A 26,809-nucleotide genomic window follows, 5' to 3' on the forward strand; every position below is an offset into this window, starting at 1 on the left:
GTAGGACTCCCCTGATAGGTGTACCCCAAGCACCTTCACCCAAAGAGGGGACGGTCAGCATGGCATCCCCCATCAGGTATCATCAATGCCTATAAAGTGCCAAATATTCATTTGCTTTAAATGTGACTTGTGTGAGAACATCCAGTGCTGACAGGTGCATACTTCAGATTCACCGGAACCTTAACAGGCCCCCAAGTTGTTGAATTGTGTGCATGGATACATAAAATAGGCTTGCATTCCTTGGAATATAAAAAGGTTAAAAAGGTGGTTTGTTTGAGGCTGTTGGGATTCAGGGAAAAAAATCAGTAGCACAGAGAGAAAGCGACTGAGAGAGAGAGAGAGAGAGAGAGAGAGAGAGACTATTTCTGCCTTTGGGCTCTTCAGCCTAGGAAAAGGGGAAAATAACCTTAACCATTCTGGAAGGAACTTAGGTTGACATGTAGAACTCCCTCCCACTTAAAAAAGTGGATTATAAATCTGAGATTCATGGATTTTTTTCTCCTAGCCCAGGAATGCCCTATAACAGACCACTGAAGCTGACGGTTGCCTTGGGGATAGGGAGGTGTAGCGGGTTAAAAGTTCACTGACATCTTCTTCAGAACTGGAATAGACCAGCACCCTTACTGGGCTCAATTGAACTCAAGTTTTTGATACCCTTCGGGCCAAAGTTTCATCTTCCCCTCCCCTTCCCCACAAAGCATATGAACTTACCCCTCAGATCTGTGGAGCCAAGGGTCATGGAATCATGCAGCACAGAAACAGCCCCTTTGGTACACCATGTCCATGAAGCCCATCAAGTACCTCAGAGAGCCATGGAATCACAGTGTCATACAGCACAGAAACAGGCCCTTTGGCCAACTGTCAGCTCCATGCTGACCATCCATGCTAGACCCATTTAAGAGGTTCAGAAGTATCACCTTCCGGAGAGAACAAACAAGTTTCAGCCATTATTTGGCTATTAGAGAATGTTACTTTGAAAAAGAATTGCTTTCAATATGCAAAATCACTCCACCATATAAGTTTTGCTTCCTGGGAGGAGAAATAGGCACACTGGTAGTATAACTGACCAACTTAATATTAAGATGTCTTATTGCTAGTTTTTTTTTGTGCCAGACACAAACATAAGCTAATGGTTGTTTCAAGAAATAATGTAGACTTTGCCTGCTGCTATTTTTATGCTCTTATTTAGGAGCTTCAGCAACAGATCTAGCCAAATCTCAACCCAGTTGAAACATCAAAAATTGCCAACAAAATTAATAATACATGATTATAGCCAACTCTCTATGTGCTTTTCTGCCTCTCCTTGAATTTCGAGTTGGTTCAAAAATGATCAAGTCAACTCATGAACCATCTGAGGTTTAGCTGGCAACACTCTTTGAATCATAAGGCAATGGGACTTGCACCAAAAAGCCTGGCTAGCACTCCAGTGCAATACTAGACAAGTGCATTACTGGCAAGGATACTCTCTTACAACTGGGATGTCAAGCAGAGGGCCATTTTGTGCTCTCAAGTGGATAGAAAAGATCACATGGCAACATATCAGAGTAGAGCTGGAGAGTTATTCCCAATGTCCTGGCCAATATCTATTTCTCAAACAGCCCCGAGAACAGATTATCTGGTTGTAACAGTACTGCTTATCAGAGCTTGCTGGGTAATTGGTAATCGGTTTATTATTGTCGCATGTACTGAGGTGCAGTGAAAAACTTTGTTTTGCATGCCATCCAGACAGATCATTTCACATCATCAGTGCTACCTCAATGTACTGATGATGTGAAATGATCTGTCTGGATGGCATGCAAAACAAAGTTTTTCACTGCACCTCAGTACATGCGACAATAATAAACCAACTACTAATTACCAGTTACCAATTAGTGCAAGCTGGCTAATATTTTTCTTGCAAAAGTAAGCTAGAAAAGAGACTTTTCTTGTGCTGAACTCTGAAAGATGCCGTATCAATGCAAATCTTTTTACCCCATCTAGTGAAACAAAGCAATCAAGCCTCTGGATAGGGCGCAGAGAAGATTTTTAGAATAGTTTAGAATAGGATTTGAGATTTCAATTACAGGGATAAGCTAGAGAACCTGGAGGACCTCTTTGGATCAGAGAAGGCTGAGAGCAGATTTGTTAGAGATGACAAGATCATGATAGGCTTTCAGAGGGTGGATGGAGATAAACTGTGCCCGTTAGCAGAAGGGCTGAGACCTGGAGGCGACAGACTTTTATTGGTAAATCCAATGGTGACATGAGGATTAGCTGGTTTTATGCAGCAAGAAGCTGTGATCTGGAATGCATGGTCTGAAAGTGTGGTGCACACGAGTTCAGTTCCAACTTTCAGAATGAAATAGGATAAATATTTGAAAGTGAAAACGAAATTGCAAGACTATAGGAAATGATGGGGTGTGCAACTGGCTGGATTAGTCTACAAAACCTGGTTAGTTTACTAAAATTCACAGGAGACAGTGTCACCTTTCATTTAGAAAGGCACAAATTCATCAGGGGCAGTCAGCATGAATTTGTTAAGGGCATGTATTGTCTAACTAACTAGAATTTTTTGAGGAGGAAACATGAAATGTTAATGAAAGCAGTGCATTTGACCACGTGGATTTCAGCAAGGCTTCGGACAAAGTTTCACATGGCAGCCTGATCAAAAAAGAAAAGTCCAAGAAATACAAAGGGGAGTGGCAAACTGGATCAGAAGTTTACTCAATGCCTGGAAGCAAAGGGAAATGGTTGATGGGTGTTTTTGTGGCTGGAAGGCTGTTGCCGGTCGGGTTTCACAGAGCAGGGTACCCTGTCCCTTGCTGTTCATAATATAGGTTCATGATTTAGACTTAAAATAGGGGAAAGATTTTAAAAAAGTTTGCAGATGCTACAGTAGGGTGTGTGGTTGACAGAAGTGAAGAAAGCTTTAGGTCAGTTTGATGGACAGGAAATTGGCAAATTATATTTAATCCGATGAGGTGTGAGATAATGCATTTGAGGTGGTCTGATAGGTAAGAGAATATGCAAGGAGTGTATGGCCACAGATCCTTAATAAGAGATGGAGGGTTCAATAAGCTAGTTGAAAATGTATAACTGATGCTTTCCTTTATTAACCAAGGCATAGACGATAAGAGCAGGGGAGGTTATGCTAAAAATGTATTCAACGCCAGCTTGAGTACTGCTGGTCACGTTCCAGGAAAGATGTGATTAAACTGGACAGGATGCAGAGGAGACTTACAGAACATTGAAAATTGTAAGTATGAGGAAACATTGGATAGGCTGAGGTTATTTTCTTTGCAACAGAAGGTGCTGAGGGGGCATAATTGAGTTGTTTAGCATTACGAGATAAGTAAATAGGAAGAAGCTATTTCCATTCGCAAAGGGGTCAAAAACCAGGGAGTATCGATTTATAGTAATTGGTAGAAGGATTAGAGGGGAAAACAGGAAACCTTTCTTCACCTTGAGGCTGGTAGATATCTGAATCTCACTGCTTGAAAGGGTTATAGAAGCAGAAACCTTCATCACATTACAAAGGTATTTGGATGTGTACTTGAGGAGCTGTGACCTGCAGGGCTACAAACAAGATGGGTTAGGTTAGATACTGTAGCTTTTTTGACCAGCATAGATATGGCAGACTGAATGACCTGCTTCTGTGTCATAAAATATCTCTGCTTTTAAATCTGATGTGCCAAATGGCCCCATCTGTGCTGTAACAGTTCTTTGATTCTAATCTTTCTAAGTGTTGATACTGCTCAGATTTCTGCCCTCCCTTCCATCCCATTCTGGTTCTAATATGTAAACTTTCCTAAATTTGATTTTACTATTACCTTAAATAGCAACTGTTTTCAATCTATTCCTACACCACATTCCTGAGTTGCCTCCATTTTCATGGTGACAAGGGAAAGCTAGGGAAGGCTGTAATTCAATTTGTTCTGGCAATTATTAGTTTGCATCCACTGTAAAGAAAGGCAAGCCCTCTAGTTCAGAAGGCCAATCAACCACACCACGTGGAGGCGGGGAAGTGGTGTGGGGAGTTTAATGGAGGCAGTGGCTGAGGGGACAAAGGGACATAACCCATTCTGATGATTCAATCAGGCATGTGGAGACAGATTGCCTGGACCACAAAACCACTTGTTACTTCCCGAGAAAGCAACATTTGAGGAATGAACATAAGAGCCAGCAGAATTAGATATATTGTTCAAAGGAAAATATTTGATCAATAGAGAAGAATTGAAAAAATTAAAGCCTTTGACCAACTGTCTCTGTCTGATTGCACTGCAATTTGGAGGCCATTATCTATGTTTTGACTTCTCCGACACTCTAAATTACTGTTCTGTGCAGTTTAAATTACTTTAAGAATAGAAGACCTGTCGTTTTGGAAAAGGGAATTGTACTGTCTTACAGTTCAAAAAGGGTACAGTTTTTTGACAAGATTGTGAGAAAAATCAATATTTAGAATCTTAAAAGCAATTTCTTTCCAAAATGTTCAGCTTTTTAGAATACAGTTTCATTCATAAAGACCAGTTATACATAATAAGAGTTCTTTTGTTTTGTTGCATACTAATGAAATACTGACTCACGTCATTTCTCTGTGATGTGACTTCTGTAATGAATGGGCAAATAATGAAAGGACTTTGAAACAAGATGGTTGGAAAATTAGAACACACTTGTGATAACGTGACAGGGTTGGCAGGGCTATTTTTTTTCTTTCTCCTCGTCTTTAAGTCCCTGAGACGAAAGAGTCAAACCAACGGATGTTTCCTTCACTTGAATTGCAAATACTTTAACATGAAATAGACTCTTTTGTTCCTTCCGTCCTCCCAAGGCACTGTTTTTTTTCCATCGGTCTGCCTTTCTATTACCAGTGGCTGCTATCCGTGCATTTCTGAATGTAGTTTGCATCCTAACTTTTCACTAATTAACCTCTCCCTCTCTCTGCCACCACCCCAGCCCCCTTCACTCTCCCTCCAACATTAAAAATATAGCTTGTTCAGACTGGTTTTACTTCAGGGAACCCTTGTCAAAGAAAGTCAATTTGATTGTCAAATGCTCGCAAATTATTTCAAAGGCAGCTGCATTAAGGAGCTGCAGAGCAGGAGAGTGCTGAGGGTAGTTGCTTCCAGCCAGAGCCCAGTGATGAAAGATGTGCTGCAGAGAAAGAGCCACTTGTTTTTGCAAGCTTGGTGCTAAAATGAAGGCTTTCTTACTTAAGCCAAAATGAACGTATTAAAGATCTCCATCAGCTAGTATCCCATGAGGTAAGAATTGGTTCTTGCTTTTTAGCAAAATGCTGTGATATTGGGTCAGGTCCTCAAGAGAGAACTTCGAAAGTTTCATGACTGTATTTATACCTTTATTGTCTGTTAGTGGGGTAATAGGATAATGTTATGAAATTGTAATGATTTTTTCTCGCTTACTGTATTCTGATTACTTATGAATTATTTCTGAGTTGCGTACAGAAATTGCAGTTAATAACTCTCTAAAAAGGGATTGAAATTCACAGCTTTAAATGCATGCTGGCTGCTCAAAGCTTTTCACAGATTAAGAAAGGAAGGTGAAAAGGCAGAAATGAAGACCACGTGCTGAACAGAGGTAGAATGAAATAAAAGGATGGACGAAGAAGGATAAAAATGGATATTTGGGAAATCAGGGAAAATGGTAATTATTAGAGGTGAGGAACTGAGATAACATTAGTAGTGGCCATTTACACTTCCATGACATCACATACTTCAATTCTGCCTTGACCCTATCTGCTCTTGAAACCCTCACCCATACTCCTGTTACCTCTGGAATTGATTATTCCAATGCATTCTGTAAACTTGAAGCTATCCAAAAGTCTGCTTCTCATCTCCTAATTTTTATGTTAGAACATGTCTATGCTCACTTCTGTTATAAAGTTTTCACCCTCTTTTCAAATCCCTTCCTACCACCTCCAGAGCTAGAGTCCTAGAACATATTTGCCCTCCTCCAACTCTGGACATCCAATCATCCCTCAACCCAATTGCTCCTCTATTGGTGGCCATGCCTTCAGTTGCCAATGCCCTTAGCTGTGGAATCCCTCCCTGAAAATCTCTGCCTCTCAAACTCTTTTCCCTCCTTTTAGACACTACTCAATGCCTAATCTCTGAACAAGCTTTTTGTCATCTCCCCAATCACTTCCTTTACTTGCCACTTTAGGGGTATTTGGTTTACTTATTATTGTTTTTTTATAGTTACATGTGCAGAGATGCAGTGAAAAGCTTTCGTTTTACGGGCCATCCAGACAGATCATCCCATATATTATTATATTGAGATAGTAAAAAGTAAACAGAATATAGTGTTGCAGTTACAGAGAAAGTGCAATATAGGTAGACAAATAAAGTGCAAGGGCCACAACAAGGTAGTTTGGGAGATCATTTTTTAGCATATGAAAGGTCCATTCAAGAGTTTAATAACAATGGGATAGAAGCTGTTCTTGAGTCTGGTGATACATGCTCTCAAGCATTAGTATCTTCTGCCCAACAGAAGAGGGGAGAAGAGAGAATGACCAGGGTGGGAGGAGTCCTTGATTATGTTAGCTGCCTTCCCAAGTCACTAGAGGGACGGCTGGTTTACATGATGGACTGGGCTACATTCACAACTCTCTGCAATTTATTGCGGTCTTGGGCAGAGCAGTTGCCATACTAAGCTGTGATGCTTTCTATGGTGCATCTATAAAAATTGGTATGTCATCGGGAACATGCAGAATTTCATCAGCGTTCTGAGGAAATAGAGGTGTTTGGGTGCTTTATTGACCAAAGTGTCCACTGGGCTGGACAAGGACAAAGTGTAAATGATATTTATACCTAGGAACTTAAAGGTCTCAACCATCTCCACCTCAGCACAATTCTGCCACACTAACCTCACTATATAAATACATTGTATGCATCCCATTACTTTTTTTCTCTCTTTCTGATTTCCTTACTTTATATATAATCAAGCACAATTTCTCACTAGATGGCTGCAGGAAGGTGCTAAGAACAACTCTCCTCTTTAACTTCCTTTCCCATCAGGGAAGAAATTTTACTTCCATTTCCTTCCTTTTGTCCACAGAGGATCGTGGACCTGTGGGCTGAATGGCCCGTTTTCATGCTGTATACCTCTATAATTCAGTATCCTTGTAGAGAACCACAAGAATCTTTGGTACACCTGTATGAGCTACCCTAACTGTTCACTTATATCCTGTTAGGAGGACCTTGCTGTATAGCCTTAAGAACCAGGGAAGGCTGCAATGTCACTACCTTTGGCAATTGCAAACAACATTCTGCATGCAGGATACTCTCTCCTATATCCTCCATAAACAATTGTCAAAAAAAATTCCCAGATTCAAGATTAACAGAACATCAGTTGCTTTCATGGAAATTTGTTCTATCCTCTGCATGAGGATTTGTTTTCTAACTTTGCCCTCAAAAGGCCTTGCTCTAACTTTTAGGTACATCTCCTAGTCCTAAATTTCCCAACCACCAGAAAGTGTTTCTTTCGTATCAGTCAAGATGGTTGCTGCTTCATTTACAGCCCATATCATAGAGGCTTCTACTGCTTTCTACCACTTAACCTTGTATCCATGTTCTCAAAGGCAAGCACAGTAGTGTAGCAGTCAGCACAATGCTATTACAGCGCCAGCGACCTGGGTTCAATTCAGGCCGCTGTCTTGTACATTCTGCTCGTGACTGCGTGGGGTTCCTCTGAGTGCTCCAGTTTCCTCCCACATTCCAAAGGCGTGCGGGTTAGGAAATTGTGGGCATGCTGTGTTGGCACTGGAAGCGTGGCGACATTTGCAGGCTGCCCCCAGAATATTCTACGCAAAGATGTATTTCACTGTGTGTTTCAATGTACATGTGACTAATAAAGAAATCTTGTCTTATTATCCTACACCTCTTAATCACTGAAAACTGAAGTTTCCAATCTCCTCAGTCCCATCCCTTCATTTTTGGCATGAAACAGAAGTGCTGTTGGAACTTCCCAGTACCTGGTATCTACCTAATCACCCCAGTTAAAAACATTGTGTTTTTGAGATTGATCTGTTTAATGGGTATACATGACTCCTTTCAGAGTGTTCTTCAGATAGTTCTATGCTAATGAATATCCTGGTATATATCACCTTGTGTGCTTCATATAATTGGCTCTAGTCTGAAAAAGACAGCTCCAAATTTTCAAGTCTGTTGACTTGTATTTCCTCATACCAGACAGAATTGTGGTGAACCCAAATCACACCCTCTCAATTACCTCAGCGTTTACAATCCAAAACTATACATAGGATTCCAGCTGTGATTTCACTAAGGTTAAAATTCCATTAAATCTTGGGGGTTTATAATTTATAAGTTTTACCATAAAAATCAGCACTACATTTTGTTTCATTACCTGGCCCAGTTGAGGAACTGGTCTGAACGTTGCATGAGCATGGGATGTGGCAGCATAGTGACTGCATTACTGGACTTGCAGTCCATGGCACTGTTATGATTTCATCTCACTGCTGCTGCTCTGACATTGAAATTCAGTCAATCAAATCAATTTTGAATTTTAAATATCAGTATTTGTAACCACAAAAGCACCAGATTGTTATTAATATCCCACCAGGCTCATTAATGTTCTTCAGGGAATTAAATCTGCTATCCTTAGCCACTGTGAAAAAGTCTAGCAAGCCGTAGTTACATCAAAACTGTTATGCATTGAAGGGACTTCTTCAAAACATGGTTTGCAGTAGTTCCAAAAGACAGTTTACCATCACCTTTTCAAGGAAGGTTAGACAAGCTGCACTCATCTTTAAATTGAATCAAACTCCATTGATTTTCCACACTGGTAAAGTTTCTCTCATTCAAAACTTATATTTTTTGTCACCAGAATTAGCACCTGACATATCTGGGGATTAAATTACATCTATGACAATGCTACCTTATCAATATTCTAAAGCACCAACTTATCAAGACCCCATTTACCATTTTATAAATACTTCTTATAAATAGTATCAATACCCCACTGTAGTATTTTACCAGTATCCCATTTGACCATTTTATCAATACCTACTTCCAACATCTTTTGGTATCCAATTGCACCATATTATCAATGCTCCGTTCCACAATCGTATCAATGCACCCTTGCAGCTTAACAACTCCCATCACACCACCTTATCAATTTGATCAGCATGCAATTGCAAGATCTCATCAAAACCCCATTGCACCATGTTATTAATAACCCATTGTACCATCATATTCCCATCACAGTGTTTCATGTTATCAATACCCCATTGCACCACCTTGTCAATATTCCACTGTGCCACCCTACTGAAATCTCATTGCACCATCTTATTGCAGCTTCCTTCAGTCCTCAGCATTATTTACTTTGTATTTCATTTTACTGTTGTGTGCAGATATTATTACTGCTCCGTCTGACCATAAGTCCAAGTTAATCTGAATGGACCATAGTCCTAGAACACATCCTTTTAGGACATCACAACCTAACACTGTCACTCTTAGGAATTACCCTAGCTCTTGTATCCCCCATTCTCCCCTTCTCACTACCTTCTAATCCAATTGGCTCATTTTCTCTTTATTCTGTACTTATCTTTCCTGTGCTCTCTTGTGTGGGGTCTCGTTAAAAGATTGCTTGGTTCCTTTGCTAAATGCAATATCAAGAAAGCAAAAGAAATAAGTGAAGATTCACCTGCTGGGCTGATAATAATGATGCTCCAATTGTCATTTCAGTGTTGTTCCCTTAGAAAGTTAGGTTTTGGAGTTTATTAAGATAGACTTGGGAGCTGGATGAATGTTCTAAACACAAAGCACACATGATTGAGGAAGCACATATGGCAGAACTTGTTAAGGCATTTCACAGTAATATGAGTATTTAGGTAGACAAAATGATGCAGATGAACCTCAGTTCCCACATTTGATGTTCTGCCCTTCTGCAGCACTGAGCAGAGCTGTTAATACACCAGGACTGAATTTTATTCTTCACAGTGGATCAACATCCAGAGCTATGCACTGGCTCAGAGCTCCATTTTGTCTATTTTCAGTGTTTCAAGCTGCTAAATGCATATCAAACAAACAACCGATGGCAAATTGTTGTGATGTGGAAAAGTTCCATATGGCTCTTATAGGAAGATGTACAAATTGAGAAAAAAAATCAAAAGCCAGATGCACCTTGAGATGAAAGGCAAGAGGTGTAATAAGAACAGAAAATTCTGGAAATGCTCCATAGGTCAGGCAGCACCTATGGAGAGGAAAACAGACTCAATGTTTTGGCAGAACTTGGGAAAATTTAGAAAACAGGGAGGGGGAGGGCTGGGAAGAAGAGAGGAAATGTCTGTGACAGGGTGGATGCCAATAGAAAATGGACAACACAGATTGGCATAAGAAACTGGTAATCATTATTTTATGCAGTGCAACCATACCTTTCTCTAGTTTCTTGTCTATCTCTCTTCTTACTCTCTCCTACATCCCTAGTTTATCAATCCCACCTCCTGCTCCCTTGTTCCCATTCTTATGGTACAGCTAATCGCTTAAGTTCACCCCCCTGTACCTCGCTCCCATTCTTGCTGACAGACATTTTAACCAGCTTCCTCTCCTCAAGTGTCATTCCCTCTCCCCTTTCTAACCTCTATTATAACAAACAAACGCAATTCTTTCTTTTCTTCATATTATTGGCTCTTCACCTGAACACGCCTCCGCACAAACAAATGATGTGTTTCTCCAGACAGGCTGTCCCTGGGTTAAGAATGCCCAACATAAGGACACCCCTACATATGAACAAGCTCCAATAATATTAAATTTAAAAGTACATATGTCAGAACTAGTTCTCTTTCTCTCCCTCTCCCTCCCTCTCTCTCTCTCTCTCTCTCTCTCTGCTTTAAGTAATTGTTCTTATCAGTCTTATGTGATTCTTATGTGCTTCTTATCAGTTTCTTACCTTATCAGTTCTCTTGAAGGGCCCCAGATCTGAAATGTTAATTGTTTCTCTTTTCACAGGTGTTGACCTGAACCCTTTCCCAACATTTTCTGTTTTTATTTCAGGTTTCCAGCATCTGCCCCCGTCACCCTGTTTCTTTCCCTCCTCCACGCCTTCATCTGCTCATCACTCACACAATTCTCCCACTGGTTCCCCTCTCTCCACTGTTCCCGTCTACAGCTCGGCTATGCATATCTAAGTTTTCACTTTGTTACCATTAGTGTTGGCATAGGATTCGACTGCAGCCAAATTCAATCTCCTCCACTCAATGTTCAGTTGCGCAAATTCCTTGCTACATAGACATTAGACCACTTTTGTAATCTCTTGCTCCTCCCAGTTTAGCTCAACTAGCCAACAAAAGCTCCTTATTTTATGCAAGTGAAGAAATACACATAATTTCCCAGCATACTTGATAGATTGTCGCTTCGACATCAAGTCAAGAATTCCACCTACTCAACTCTCCACGTTGCAGTGTTCTACACAACTGTGTTAAATTTAGTTCTCATTAAGGGAAATATTCCTAAAATAGAATGAGGAGCAAATTATTATTATTGATTTTTTCCATGCATTGGAATATCATTCTGCAATCAAAATATACATTGAGGAAAAGGAATATAGACTTAACAGTACAGTTAAAAAGTGCTGCAGGAACAGAAAGACATACACAAGCCTTTTAAGATGGCAGGACAATTTAAGAAGACTGTTAAAGGCATACAAAAGATTTGGCTTTACAAATAAAAGTATAGAGTACAAAAACAAAGAAATTGTACTAAACCTTTACAAACTAAAGAATATGCCCCAGCTAGTGTCTGGACACCAGACTTCAGGAACTATGTCAAGGGCTTAGAAGGATTTATTGTGAAAGACTTTGGTTACATCAAGCAACAATGGTTGTAGTCCTCAGAGCATAGAGAGCTTAGCAGAGATTTGACATATTTACTGCTTATTTTTCCTTACTCTCTATCCAAACCCTTTGAAATCCAGGGTTTGAAATGAGTAAATAAGAAGAAACTGTTTACAGTAGCAGCAAGGTCATTAATCAGAGGAAACAAATATAACATAATTGGCAAAAATTATCAAAGGCAACATGAAGGAATGTGTTTCACACAAAATTGCTGTGATTTGGGATGCAGATTACATTATAATTTTGTAGAGGGATCTGGATCAATGCTCAAAAAAGAAGAAAGATTCCAAGGCTGTGAGGAAAGAGCAGAGGGGCAGGAGTAATTGGAAAACTCTTTTAAGTGTGAGGTTGAATGTCCTTCGTCTGTCCTGTACATCAGGGCCAGCATGATAATTTAAACTTGGCTGCTTCTGCAAAACTACCTGCAAGCTTCCTTGAAGCCATGGAATGAATGTATGTGTGAACGTGTGTCCATCACTGAATGTTTTATATGTACTGTTTGGATTGCCCTGCTCCTACTTGCAACAACCATTAGCTAATCTAATAAATAGAGGAGTGGCAGGGCACCTCAGATCCATGGAGTGCTTCCTTTTTCCAGGATGACCACAGTTGTAGGAAATGTCGTCAACTTGAGCACTGGGTTTTGGAGCTTGAGTAATAGATTTTGTCAGTATGGTCCATTCGTAACGTGAGTGTTTCCTGGAGAACATGATTCAGGAAGTCAGTAGTCTGCAACTCAAGGGAGTGCAGGAGAGAGGGAATGGGTAACTGCCATACAGATAAAAAAGAGCAGTGACGTAGTTAAGGAGACCCCTGAGGGCACTCCCAATGGTATTGGTGGAGACAGATCCAATTGCTGTTTTCAAAAGGGAGATGGATGACTATTAGAAAGGAAACAACTTGCAGGATTATGGGGAGATAAAGAGGGAATCAAAAAAATATGGAGTTAGTGCAGAAAAATGCTACTAAATGATTAGCCATGAAAATATTGAATGATGGAGAAAGTGTGAGAGCCAAAGCCCCACCGCATCTAGTTCTTTACCTACTTATTTTCTGATTTTCCCTTATCTACATATTATGGCAATTTATAATAATGTATGTGCTTTAAACTCAAGGATAATATTGTAAAGGCTGATATGGCTTTGCCAAGTCTTTATCACTGTTGGTAAAATGGATGACCTACAGAGCAATTGACTATATTCAATTCATTGGGTTTGTAGCAAACTGATGGTCTCTAAGATCAATGTGGGAGGAGAAAGAGAAAAACAGCTTTGTGGGCATTGAAAACTTCCAATAGCTGCATTCACAACCACTGACTGGAAACAATTAGAACACCATTGGGAATAACTTGGCAACTTGGTATTAAGCAGTAGGACTATAGGTAATGCAACTGCTTACAACACAATTGTCATAAAAATGCTGGTGAGAAACAACAAACACTAATATGTGCTTGGAGACCTCCAATATTTACTGCTTTTAGGGGATAGAGAGAAAAAGATTGCACATTGGTTTAATAGCTTCGTGAAATCACTGATGAAATACAATTGCTGCTAAGGCTGTTAACAGTGCAAATTCTGTGCAATTAGTTTAATATTAACTTAAGGCTGTATCACAGTTATTCCACATTGAATTCAAGTAGCATTTGAGTTACATATCAGCTGTAGATCTTAGTAATTGTAGTGATCTTATCATTGAATAGGAGGCCAGAGGTTCAGGTCCCACATTGGGAATCTATGCTCAAGTATCTTCTCTGAAATTCTGGTGCTCTGCTCAGAGAGCGCTCCATTGTTGGAGGTACTGAGATTGAAACTTGTCCTCAATAGCATGCCATTCGCACTTTATCATCAGCTCAATGCAATAATAAAATTATTCCTGGAGTTCTGATCAATATTTATCCATCACAACATTGCTAAAACACATGATTTAACTCATTTCCCACTTGCTCCTTGTGGAAGCTTGTTGTCTGCAATGTGGTTGTTACTTTGCACATTACAACATTGACTACACTTCAGAACTTCATTGGCATCATTAACCCTGAAAGGGAAATGAAAGTCAGCACGAAAATGCAAGTCTTTTTTATTAATTTAACACAAAACTGTTAGGTATAATGAATAAATTTGCACAGGTACTTATTCTTTAGATGATCCCTCATGTGTGGAAATTGCAAATGTTCATATTGGATAACACAAGGTTAGCTTAGTTACAAGGACTGCTTAGTTACAGAGAAGAACAGAACAGCTCAGGTGTAGCTCTATCATTTGTGAGTTATGTGAATATTTAAAATTTTTGAATGCCAGACTTTTTATCACTTTATTCTTTGCTTTTATTAAAGATTCATATAAAGTGTTCAGAATATGCCCATACAAGGAACCATGCAACAATCTGTAGCCTATTCAGTGCTGAATGTTTTTTGTTTGTCAGAATTGTTATTTCTCATTACCAACAATAATGAAATCCATGGTAATCTTTGTAAACATGCAAGTTATTTGATTTTATTTTACTTTAGAGCAGTTTACCTGAAAGTGATTTGATATTTTTGTGTTGCAACTCAGCTTGTGTCTTGCATGTTGTCAGCTTTATTTCCTTCATAATATCTTGATTTGAAAAGACTACCTCTGTGTGACACAGCAGGGAACTGTTTTGCTTGTTATAGGTTCTAATCTGCCTTCACGCCTCAGACATACAGATTCCTTGAGACAGAAATGCTTTAATAATAAAGTAAGAGAGGTAAAACATTACTGCTCATCAATCATGGGTCTTTTAACAGTTACCAGGTTAAGCAACACACGAGGAGGTATGCGCAGATCATAGCTGTGACACATTTATAACTTGTCTTAGATCAGAAGGTTGTTGCTAAGATGGTCAACAGAATTCAAAGGCGTTGGTATCCCATATTTGGGATTTACCTGGGATTTTTATTTTCCTTCACAGTCCCCTAACATTCTTTTCAAATCTTGCTAAGTATTAAAGCAGACCTTTGCTCTAAAGACAGACATCACATTTGTTGCCATTAGGTGGTGTCTGCCAACTTCCTGACACACAAAACCACTCATCCGTCCACCTCATCTGACTTTCAACGCAAGCACAGCGACCCTTCCATCAGTAGCCCCACAACAACAGAGATTCGTCCATCACATCCACAGCAGCACTAATCATTAGCTGATGGGCATACCAATTTTTGTTTGGTTAATTGAAATATTTGCATTTGCTGCCCTTGCCTTTGATTCGGGTGACTGTGGACCAACTATTTCACGGAGACCAATGAAAAATATTTGTGTATTGTTAAAGCTATGCATATGCTGGGGATTCTTTCTATGCATTATCCCAGCATAGATATGTGGATGCACTGGGAATAATCAAACGAAATGGAAATTGGCTGGAGTATGAAGCGGGTGGACAAACCTCTGTTCCCATTTGCTGTAAAGATCATTCTCCGATATTAGTAAATAAGAGAGAACTAACATTAGTTCAAAAAAGGCATTAAAAGTACATTTAAAATCTACCCCAGCTGATTTGGAAGCATTATAATCTTGTACAATTGTATACAGCAGGAAATAATGAATCAATAGCTCATTTTATATTGGTTGCTGGTTTTATTTCCTTTAACATTGGTAGCAATAAACATCAGTGGAGATGTTAAATGGACTTTCAGTTGAAGTCAAAAATCTTGTCAAGTTTACATGAACAACCAATCCAGTATCTCCCCTTTACAACCTTGTCAAATGCCCTACATCTGACATTGGCTAAAGTGTATAACTTCTTAATTGATGAGAAAGTAGGAGAGATTAACAATTAGTTTGGCAAAAAAATTGTCAAACAATTCAGGGAAAATACATACAAACATAGAAAATAGGAGCAGGCATAGATCATTTGACCCTTCAAACCTTCTGCAACATTCAATATGATCGTGGCTTATCCTCTATCACAATACCATATTCCTTTTCTCTCCTCATACCACTTGTTGCAATTTGTGTCTACAAATCAATCCACCTCCTTCATAAATAATTTCAGTGACTTGGTCTGTACTAGAGATTTCCACAGGTACACCATCCTCTGAATGAAGAAATTTCTCCTCATTTCAGTTCTAAATGCCTTGCCCCAGACCCTGAAACATGGGATCCCTCATTCTATATCCCCCAGCGAGGGGAAACATCCTTCCTACATACGGTCTGGCTAGCCCTGTCACAATTTTGTACATTTCAATGAGATCTCCTCTCATTCTTCTAAACTCAGTCTAAACTCACTCCACTATTCCAGAAAACAATCTGATAAACTTTTGCACTCCCTCTATGACAAGGTTATCCTTTCTGAGGTAAGGAAATAAACACTGCACAAAATATTCCAGGTGTGGTCTACCAAGCCCTGAATAATTGCAGTAAGAAATACCCTTGTACTCAAAACCTTTTTGCAGTGAGGCTCACAATACCATTTGCCTTCTTAACTGCTTGTTTCATCTGCTTGCTTGCTTTCAGAGACTGGTGTAAGAAGATCAAGTTGAGTTTATTGTCATATGCACATGTATGCACAGTTGCAATGAAAAAATTACTTGCAGCAACATCACAGGCACAGGCAAGGACATCCAGGCCCCTTGGTATATCAACATTTCGCAATCTAGCATTGTTTAAACAGTACTTGTCTTTCTATTTTTCCAACTGAAGTGGATAACTTCACATTTATTCACATTATTTTGCATGTGCCAGACATTTGCCCACTCAGTACCTTGAAGCCCTACAAATATGTTACGATACTTGTTTGTAGTTCCCTGCTCTCTCCCTCCCCCCCCCCCCCCCAATGGGGTTACATTTGCCACTCCCCTGCCCCCACCCCAACTGCAAAATGGAGAAACCATTCCATTATCTCCGGAATTTTGGAAGATGACAACCAATGCATTCACAATTTCCATGGTTACCTCCATTAGTATCATGGGATAGAGATTATCACCCCCTGGGAATATATTAGTTGTCAGTGCCATTAATTTCTCCAGCATAATTTCTTTCAGTTCCTCCATCCCATTCAACTCTTGGTTCCCTAGCATTTCTGGGAAGTTATTTATGTCTTCTTCTGTAAAGACAGAACTTGTTTAACTGCTCTACCATTTCTTGTTCCCCATTATAAATGTCTCTGTTTCTTAATATAAGAGACTTGCATTTGCCTTCGCTATTCCTTTTCTTGTTGCATACAAAGAGTTTAATAACTAATAACTATGTCTGGATCTATCAGCTGTCAGCTATTCCATGTCCAGTGTGTGCCAGACATCCATCTGTGTGTGTGTTAAAATGCAAAATCTGAAGTACCTTCATGCCAGGGCTTCTGACTTGCAGCTTCCTCACTGGACTCACTATTGAATCCAGCATCAGAGCACTGAACCACTGAACAGGGGCTTTGAATGCACTTTCCATCTGGCCCTCGGCTTTACTTTAGGGAGGGCTAGTATGGGAATAGCAACACCATTCATTTGAATGGATTGCCCGCCATTTACAAAAAAGTACGTGCTTTACTTATTATACTATATTTTAATGTATTTAATTGTTAGTATTTTAATGTGCTTAATTACTTTTAAAAATATTTTAACTATTTTAATTATTTTAATCAATAATAGTTCTTAAATATCTCTGATTCTGAGAGATATTTAAAAATTATTCAGAAGTCTTTGTCAGCCATAAGCATTCAGAACCATGTCAGGGCCTAAGGATGGCAGATAAAGTTACTCTGGCTGAGGCTTGGTTACCACTTGGATCTCACTTAGCCTTACAAGATGTGTCTTGGGTGTTTATGGTCAGCTCACAAATAGAAAAACTATGTCTGGGCAGGAACCATGGGAGCAAGTCCAGACAGCAGGCTGGGTCCAGCACAGTCTGACTTGTTGTCTCTGTTTTGTTATGCTTGGCGTCTACTGTACAATACAGTAATTTAGTTCTTAAAACCAAAAAACAGAACCAAGTGTCATCCTGTGTTGGCACAAGACAGAAATAGAGGCTAAAATGATAAGAATGTAGGAATTTGAAAAGAAAATAGGTAAGAGTATTCATTAAGGGTTTCAGATGAATTTTTAATTCCTTTCTCAGAATTCCTCCTTATTGGCACTCTCAAAGGTTTACCCCCCTAGTCTGGGTTAAGGTCACCAATTCACTCCTTGATTAAATTAGCCCGCTACACAATTAGTTTAAGCAGCACTCCACTCGGGCTCTGTGCCTCCTCAATATTATATTAACAGCTTTCCCCCAACGTATACAAGGTATGGTGACAAGACCCAATGTGTTTGCAAAGTAATTAAATAAGACAAGATCTGCTTTCCATTATGATTTTGTTCTGATTTCATTTGATTATAAAGGAATCTCTGACAACATACTAACTACAGAAGAACAGAATGCAGCCATGCATTATAACAAATCACAGTTTTCCTTCCGTCATCAATAGTTGGTGGTCGATGGCATGAAAGAAATTTTTGGATTTGTATAGCATCTTTCACAACACTAATGCTTCAATCATTGAAGTAAGAACCAAAGGAAAAGGAGCAGCCATATCCCACAAATAGCAATGTTACCGTGTCCATTGTTGATTTGAGGGTTGAATAGTGGCCATGACACCAGGGGAAACTCCCCTTCTTTGCAAAGTTCCTGTACATTATATTTTTGATTATGCATGAGTAGACAGGGTCTCAGTTCCACAATGCCAACAACTCAAAGTATTGCAAAGGAGTATTGGTTGGAGTTTTCTGTTTAAGTCTGAAGTAAAAATGGAAGCCACGGTCTTCTGACTGAAAAATGAGAGTGCTGCTCACTGAGTGCTGGAACGAGCAGAGATAGTTGTTTCTCCTTCATTAATTAATTCCAATAAGGACTGAAGATAACCTTGTGACATTTGATTGTTCACATTCCTTAAGTATTGTAAAATCTTATCAATGGATTGTTCCAAATATTTAACAATTCCAAATATTCTACTGCTCTTAATGCTCTTCAAACACTTAAAATTATTTAAAAATTGACAGTCCCTGAAGATGGAAAAAAAGAGTCAAAACAGAATTTTTGCACCTGAAGAAACCAACCAGAAAGTTTTAAAGTAGAATATTGCTGATGATTTGTGAAGAAATATGTTGTTTACAGGATTTGTGTTTAAAAGAAAGGCAAGATGGCACCCCCTTGTGTTTAATGAGTGCAGATGACTTCTCTGCCGTCGTAAGCAACGGCAGTCTGAATCAACACGACCTGAGAACTATTTTAATATAATCCCCATGATTGGAAATTACAACTGCAGATGAAATAATCACGTTAATAAAACTTTCCTCTGCTCATTATTTCATAGCATTTATTAACTTGTTTGTGTTAACTGGGTGAACGCCTCCATTAAAATACAAATAAAGGGAATAAACGGCCTTGCATTTCAGAAAAGCTTAAAGTGCTACACAGCTGCTGAAGTACATTTGAAGTGTAGCCATGGTTATAACACAGGAAATATGGCAGCCAATTCGTACAGGCGCCTGCAAACAGTAATATGGTAATAACCATATAATCTGTTTTAGAAATGTTAATTCAAGGCTAAATATTGGCCAGGATGTTTAGGCTAACTCCCCTACTATTTAAAGTGGCACCATGAAATCTTATGTAGCAGCTGAGAGAGCAGATTGGGCTTCAGTGCAACATCTCACCTGAAAAGCAACACCAGCAATAGTACAACACTTCTTCAGTTCTACACTGGAGTTCAGTCTAGATTTTTGTGCTTTTTTAAGTTGAATCCACAATTTTATGACTCACCAGCAAAAGTGCTACCAGCTAAGCCACACAATCCAATTTACAACTTTATCTGCATGATTTCTCAGGTTACAAAAACTTATCACTGATACTGTGCCCTTTTACTTATTTTTTTCAAAATAAAGGATTTAAAAAGTCTCTTTCAAAATTCAATGCTATTTTACTTTCAGAACAAAGTATTAAGAATATTGTGCAGTTATGGCCCAGAATTTCTTGGATATGGGTGTCTTGTGGTTTTCAAATTTACTAATTGAATTCTTCATATTAAATTTTTTGAACAGCAAATTGCTACAAGTACAAGCTTGGAATGGTTTAGCGAGGGCAGTGAGCCACCGAGGGCCTTAGTGAACTTCCTCAACAAGAGATTCACAGATGGTGAAAGATTTTGAAGGTGAAGGAGGAAAGTGATTGAGAGTCAATTAGCTGTGAAAAGAGAAAAGAAGGAAAGAAGGATTAGATGAGGAGAGAGTGAAAAAGAGACAGAAAGAAAAAGAGGAAAATAAAGTATGCAATCTCCTAAAACAATTTGTTGTGTTTTCTTCTATACATTGGTGAATTCTGAATGTCAAGACAAGGCTGACATTTTATGCCCATCTCCGAGTGCTCTTTGAGCTGAATACATTGCTAGACTTTATCAGAGGGCAATTAAGAGTCAACCACATTATAGGTCTACATCACATCAAGGCCTTATGATGTAAAGGTGGCAGATTTTCTTCACTAACGACACCAGACAACCAAGTGGCTTTTTAAAATATCTAGTTTCATGATCACCGTTACTCATACTTGCTTTTTGCATTCCAAATTCTTTTACTTGAATTTAAGTTCCCTAATCACTAAGGTGCAATTCAAGTTTGGATCTTCAAATCAATAATCTGAGCCTTTAGATACTTGTCTGGTAATCTAATGACTGCCAGAAAAAAGACTGCAGATTTCTAATTATTGCCTCTCTGAACCTTCAAGGTTGTGACATTGCAAAAATAGAAATGGCATCACTAGAAGTCCTAAATTTTACACTAAATTTGTTTAAATAGCTCAAATATTAAGGGAAGATTGGAAGCAAACTGTCTTTTCATGAGGCCACAAATGAAGCCATGCACATTATCCAATAACTTGAAGGGAGGTGCAGTTTACGGAGTATCTCTTCCTGACCACAAATTGCTGAGTTATTTATTCACTAATTTTAGCATGTGCTTATCACCATTATTTTCTTGGGGAATTCTGGACATGTGATTCTGATGTGCATGGTCCTGTGCCTCCTGACTGATTAATTCTATCAAACCAATCATGGTTAGCCCAGAGACCAGCTCAGGGAGAAGAGAATCACGCACATTCATCTTGATTATTCATTATCATACTGCTAAATATTTCAGCTTATCCAAACTATAGTACCTCTGCACTGCAGAGAATGTTAGGCAAGGTTCTAGAGTTATAGAGTCATAGAGTACTACAGCACAGAAGTAGGCCCTTCAGCCCATCTAGTCAATGCCACCTGATCTTCTGCCTAGTCCCATCTACCTGCACCTGGACCATATCCCTCCAAACCCCTCCCAACCATGTACTATCCAAACTTCTCTTAAATTTCTCTTAAGAGCATTTCTTGAATCCTCCCAATCAAAAGGTGCATCTAAGTGAGCTATGGCTGAGGTGGCTGGCTAAGTTATTTCTTTTTTTGTGTTTCCAGAAACATTTCTTGTAAAGTGAGGCACTTAGGTAGGGACACCAAAGCCATAATCAAGCAGAGCACAGAAGTGGTGCTTTGATGGTGCCAAGATTGGGGCATTAAAAGTCAGTAGCCGGTTGCAACAACTCATCCATTGACAAAGTAGCTGTGCTTTCATTCATGTTCCTCAGTAAAGAGGAAAATAAAGTACTTTCCAGTATATAAATCGAGGAGGATGTTCTGGTGAGGTGAGTTTTGCCTTGGTTTCTTTTACTACCGTGACTCATCATATGGGTCCCTGTTCTTACACATTCAGCAGTAACCAATTGACCCAACTGTGGTTTGCTTGTACAAAGGCTATTCAAATCCAAGGCCATGCAGATAGAGAATGTTTTGTGCATGCTGAATAAATAATAAGCTTCAATGAATAGAGCAACAACAAAAAGCAGAAGAAAGATTGTGCCTGAACTAGCTGAAGTCTCAGGCTAATTTGAATTGATCTTAACAAAAGACCCTCAACCATTGAGAAAATGTCTTTCTTGAGATCAGTATTGCTATCAGGTTAGAAAGATGCTGAAGGAAAAATATGTTAATCTTCACAATGTGTAACCATCAGCATCCTGGGGTTCTCATTATTTAGTGATAATGATATATTGGCATATACTTTAATAAAAAAACAGTGAATTGTCCCTGAATGCTATACTCCAAAGTACATTGCATTCAAGAAAAAAACTCATTGAACCATTTCTTGTTTGTTGACACACTGAGCAATCACTAAATCAAATTGAAATGCATTATGCTACGTGTATAATTCCTTGTTAGCAAAAATGTTCTCCTCCCTTCCCAAAAAAAGTTTCCAAGGGAGATGCAAAACTGCACCTCTGATCAAATCAGACTTGAGAATTAAAATGGATTAAACTATGTGTTAAATTTAGTATGTAAATCATCCTAAATTCTATGACTTACTTTCGGGTCCTCATTATTTCATAAAATCCAATTTAAATCACAAACTAAAGTCAGGAAAATATATTAGGTTTGTTAAACTTCCTGGGTAGTGTACAGATTATTCAAAGGGAACAGTAAATGCTTTTTTTGGCTCTCCACCTCTTTCACTTCTTTCTTTTTATGCAGCTCAATGTCAAATTTTATTTGATATGGCTACTGAGAAACAGCATGGAATCTTTTTACTGTGTTGAAGGGACATATAAATCCATGTTGTTGTTGATGTAGTTGTACAGAAGGCAGCCCAGCAATGTTCTTTTCAAAGTAAACAGCCAAATACTTCCAAGAAGTGCAACTATCTGAACTGAACCTGGTTTACAGCTCATGAAAGGCACTGCCCAATTCAGGAGCTGTACTCTTTTAGGTAGGAACTGATTCCCACCTCATTTCTGAGGTATAAATTTTCCACCATTAGTTCAAACTGGGAGCAGAAGCCACTGCGTTCTAATGAAACAGAATAGCATTGTGATAACATCATCCATCTTCCATCATGACTGCCTTGTTTAACATTCATTACGAGGAGCTTACAGTATAAAAACAGGGAAATCCTTCTGAAAGTGTAGTGTGCTTTGGTGAGAACACACCTGGAATATTGTCTGCAGTTTTGTTCTTTCCACCTCAGAGAGGATATACTTGCTTAGAGTCAGTGCTATGTAGGTTCCTGAGATAAGGGAGTATCACATGAAGAGAGATCGAATAAGACTGGCCTATGCCCACTGAAGTTTAGAAGAATATGAGGAGATCTCATTGAGACAATGCAAAATTTTGATGGGCACGGCCAGGGTAGATGTTGGCATGGCAGAGTTACTGGCACGGTCTCATGATAAAGGATCAGCCATTTAGGACTGAAATGAGGAGAAATTTATTTGTTCAAATGGTTTTAAAGCTTTGGATTTTTCTACCTCAAATGTACTTTTTGTTGGGTGTATTCATGGCAATGAGGGATTCAGGGATACAGGGAATGAGAGAGATATCAGACCAAATCAAACTAAGGTTCTAATGCTCTCTAATGCTCCATGGGGTCCTGACCAATACTTATCCGTCATTCAGCAACACAAACAGATTATCTGGAAATAATCCCATTGCTGTTTGTGGGAGCTCACTGTACACAGATAACCTGCCATGTTTCCTACATCATAACAATGACTACACATCAAACAGTATTTTATTTGCTGCTCACTGCTTTCAGACCTCCAGAGGTCATGAAAAGCAATATCTAAACTCAGTGGCATGTCCAGGAGTGTGGGGTGGGGGCCAGTTTACCAGGTGTGCAGGCCTTTCCCCAATAATCTGGTGAGGTTATTGGAGTGCACAAAGACTTTAGGCCAATAATAAGGATGAGTACATTTGTCCTCCAATAATCAGCAAAGTTAAAGCCCGACGCACACCCTGTACAAATGCAAATCTTTCTTCTTGATACTCAAGGAGACATACAAGAGAGCTGATCTGATATTGGCCATGTAGATTCCAAAATCAAAATTAACTGCCTTCCTCCTTAGAGTTGGTCAGACAAAAACTGCATTAGATGCAGTGATTTCAACATGATTTTTCACTGTTAGGTCAATTCACACCACTGCTCAGAATTAAATTAAGATCATGTGAAGCATCGAAATACACAGTGCAATATTTCAATGTTAATGTTGCAAAACTGTTGAGTCATCACTTATGGTTGATTTTTGAACAACATAATATTCCCTCGATGTGCCATTACCTCAGAGTTTTGTATGCAAAAATACCAAATCTAACACGATGTAATTTGATATTCTCAGAAATGCTTAGTTACTAATTTTATGGGGGATTTCTACTTCCTGCAGTAACTTGCCTGCGAATGTACTGTGCTGTACTGTTCTATGTTCTAATTTCTACTCATTAAACAGAAAGCAGCCAGAAGAAAAATTGAGAAAATCTTGGCTAGGCAAATTGAGCATCTCAATGCATTTTAAATAAATTTTAAGCAATAGGCAAGTTACATTGGGTTAAACCTCAGTGAAAAAAATTAAGTTGAAATATTGCATTCAAAGCTGTGCACTCTGAATTGCTTTAACCAATGCTTCAATTCACTTAATAGTATGAAGAGGCATGAGACTATTCAGAGGAGGCACTTGAAGTGTTGTGAAGATAAGATCAACCTCCTTTTGTTTTCCATTCATTTCTGTCTCATTTTTAAAAGCCAAAGAAATTTCTTATGTTCATTCACAGATGTGGTGCTGTCGGCATTTTCTACTCTCCATAATCATTCTTGAACTGATTGGCTTGGAAGGCAGTTTCAGGTCAGTTAAAAGTCACCCACAATGACCTGAGTAACACATAGGCCAGACTCAGTAAGGGCCATAAATTTCATTCTGAGAAGGGCATTTTGAACTGGATTTATTTTTTTACTCCCATAGTTTTGTGGTCACCATTACTAACATTAGTTTTTTTTAAATAACCTTAGTTCATTTAACTATTTAAGTTGCCCAGCTCCTACGGTGAGATTGGAAACTACATCTCTGAATCAGAATCAAAATCAGGTTTATCATCACTGACATTTGTCATGAAATTTGTTGTTTTGTGGCAGCAGCACAGTGCAAGACATAAAGACATAAAAATTACTACAAGTTACAAAAATAAGTAAATAGTGCAAAAGAGGAATAACAAAATAGTGTTCATGGGTTCATGGACCTTTCAGAAATCTGATGGTGGTCGGGAAGAAGCTGTTCCTGAAACATTGAGTGTGGGTCTTCAGTCTCCTGTACGTCCTCCCCAATGGTAGTAACATGAAGAGGGCATGTCCCAGGTAGTGAGGGTCCTTAATGATGGATGTCGCCTTCTTGAGGCACTGGCTCTTGAAGATGTCCTCGATGGTGAGGAGGGTTGTGCCAGTGATGCAGCTGGCTGAGTCTACAACCCTCTGCCTCTTTCGATCCTGCACATTGGAGCCTCCATACCAGGCAGTGATGCAACCAGTCAGGATGCTCTCCATTGTACATCTGTAGAAATTTGCAGGAGTCTTTGGTGACATACCAAATCTCCTCAAACTCCTAATGAAGTAGAGCCACTGGCGTGCCTTCTTCATGATTGCATCAATGTGTTGGGCCCAAGATAGATCCGCTGAGATGTTGATGCCCAGGAACTTGAAGCTGCTCATCCTTTTCATCACTGACACCTCAATGAAGACTGGTGTGTGTTCTCCTGACTTCCCCTTCCTGAAGTGCACAATCAATTCCTTGATCTTGCTGATTGTGAGTGCAAGGTTGTTGTTGCGACACCACTCAACCAGCTGATCCATCTCACTCCTGTACGCCTCCTCATCACCATCTGAGATTCTGCCAACAACAGTGGTGTCATCGGCAAATTTATAGATGGCGTTTGAGCTGTGCCTAGCCACACAGTGATGACTGTAGAGAGAGTAAAGCAGTGGGCTAAGCACACATCCTTGAGGTGCTCCTGTGTTGATTGTTAGCAAGGATCATTAATCTAGCCCACTGGATTATTAACCCAGTAGCATGAACTCAGTTGGAGTAAAATATTTCATTTACATTGGAGGAACCAAACACAGATTCAGTGGCTGCAAGGCAGAACACCTCCATTCAGCACACAAGCATGACCCAGAGTTTCCAGTCACCTGTCATCTTAATTCACCAAACTACTCCCAGCCTGATCTCTTTGTCTTCATCCTCTTACATTCCCCAAGTGATGCCCAATATAAACTGAAGGAACATTAGCTCTTCTTCTTTTTCACTCATTATAACCATCGAGACTTAATATTGAACTTAACAACTTCAAATAACCACCCTTTTATTTCTCTCTAGATGTGGCTGTATCTTGCCGCTTCAAATGTTTTTTTTTCTCTTTGGTTCTCAATTGCCAGTGACTGCAGCTTTGGTCTGCACCCTATCACAGATATTCCCTCTGTTCTCTCCACCCCTCGCCTCTCCTCTACAACTTAAAAGCATACTTGTTTTCTCCTTTTTCCAATGCTGGTGATAGGTTCTTGAGCTGAAACGATGGCTCTTCCCAAGGATGCTTCCTGACCTGCTGAGTGCTTCCAGCATTTTCTGTTTTTGTTTAGCATAACCACCACACCCTTATATATCCTATGTAAGGAAAGACTGATGAGCTGGTAGGATTAGATCTGGTAAACAGGGCAAGGAGAAGGCTGGGGGCTGGGAGGTCATCTGGGCTTGCACTGAGATCAGGCTGTGCAATAGGATTGACTGGGAGAATGACTCATGGAGAGACAGCGTGGAGCCTCAGCAGAAGGCAGTGGGGACTGAGGCTGAGGGAACATGTGTAGCTCAATGGAACTGAATTCCAGAAACAGAGTTTACTGTAATTCACAGACGATACTAGGTTGTGCACTTAATGCACACAACAGACTACACATCTCTCTGCCCATATGGTCTCACAGGGCAGCGTTGAGTTTTCCTGTGGTGGTATTTGCCAAGGTCACAATTGTCTACTATCCTTCAATAACTGGGCAGATCAACTTCTGTTGGCTTCTGAAACTTGGCTACTGAAACTTTTTGGGTCATTTAATTGAGGTATAACTGATGATCAAAATATTCAGAA

The 26,809-nt window shown here is 39.4% G+C and overlaps 1 protein-coding gene across 4 annotated transcripts in view; it reads left to right on the forward strand.

Moving 5' to 3' along the window:
- Window positions 1-26,809, forward strand: part of LOC127570751 (cadherin-20-like) — a 153,011-nt gene that overhangs the window by 62,132 nt on the left and 64,070 nt on the right. For 2 of the 4 annotated variants that reach the window (XM_052016558.1, XM_052016560.1), the window contains exon 2: window positions 24,458-24,528. The exons of 1 other annotated variant lie outside the window; for it this stretch is intronic. The gene's annotated coding sequence lies outside the window, so the exon portion shown is untranslated. Of the gene's footprint in view, window positions 1-5,094; window positions 5,241-24,457; window positions 24,529-26,809 lie in introns of those variants that run through there. One more of the 4 variants, XM_052016561.1, reaches the window with a different exon arrangement.

This window comes from Pristis pectinata, chromosome 5 (assembly GCF_009764475.1).
Source record: "Pristis pectinata isolate sPriPec2 chromosome 5, sPriPec2.1.pri, whole genome shotgun sequence".
Lineage (NCBI taxonomy): Eukaryota > Metazoa > Chordata > Chondrichthyes > Rhinopristiformes > Pristidae > Pristis > Pristis pectinata.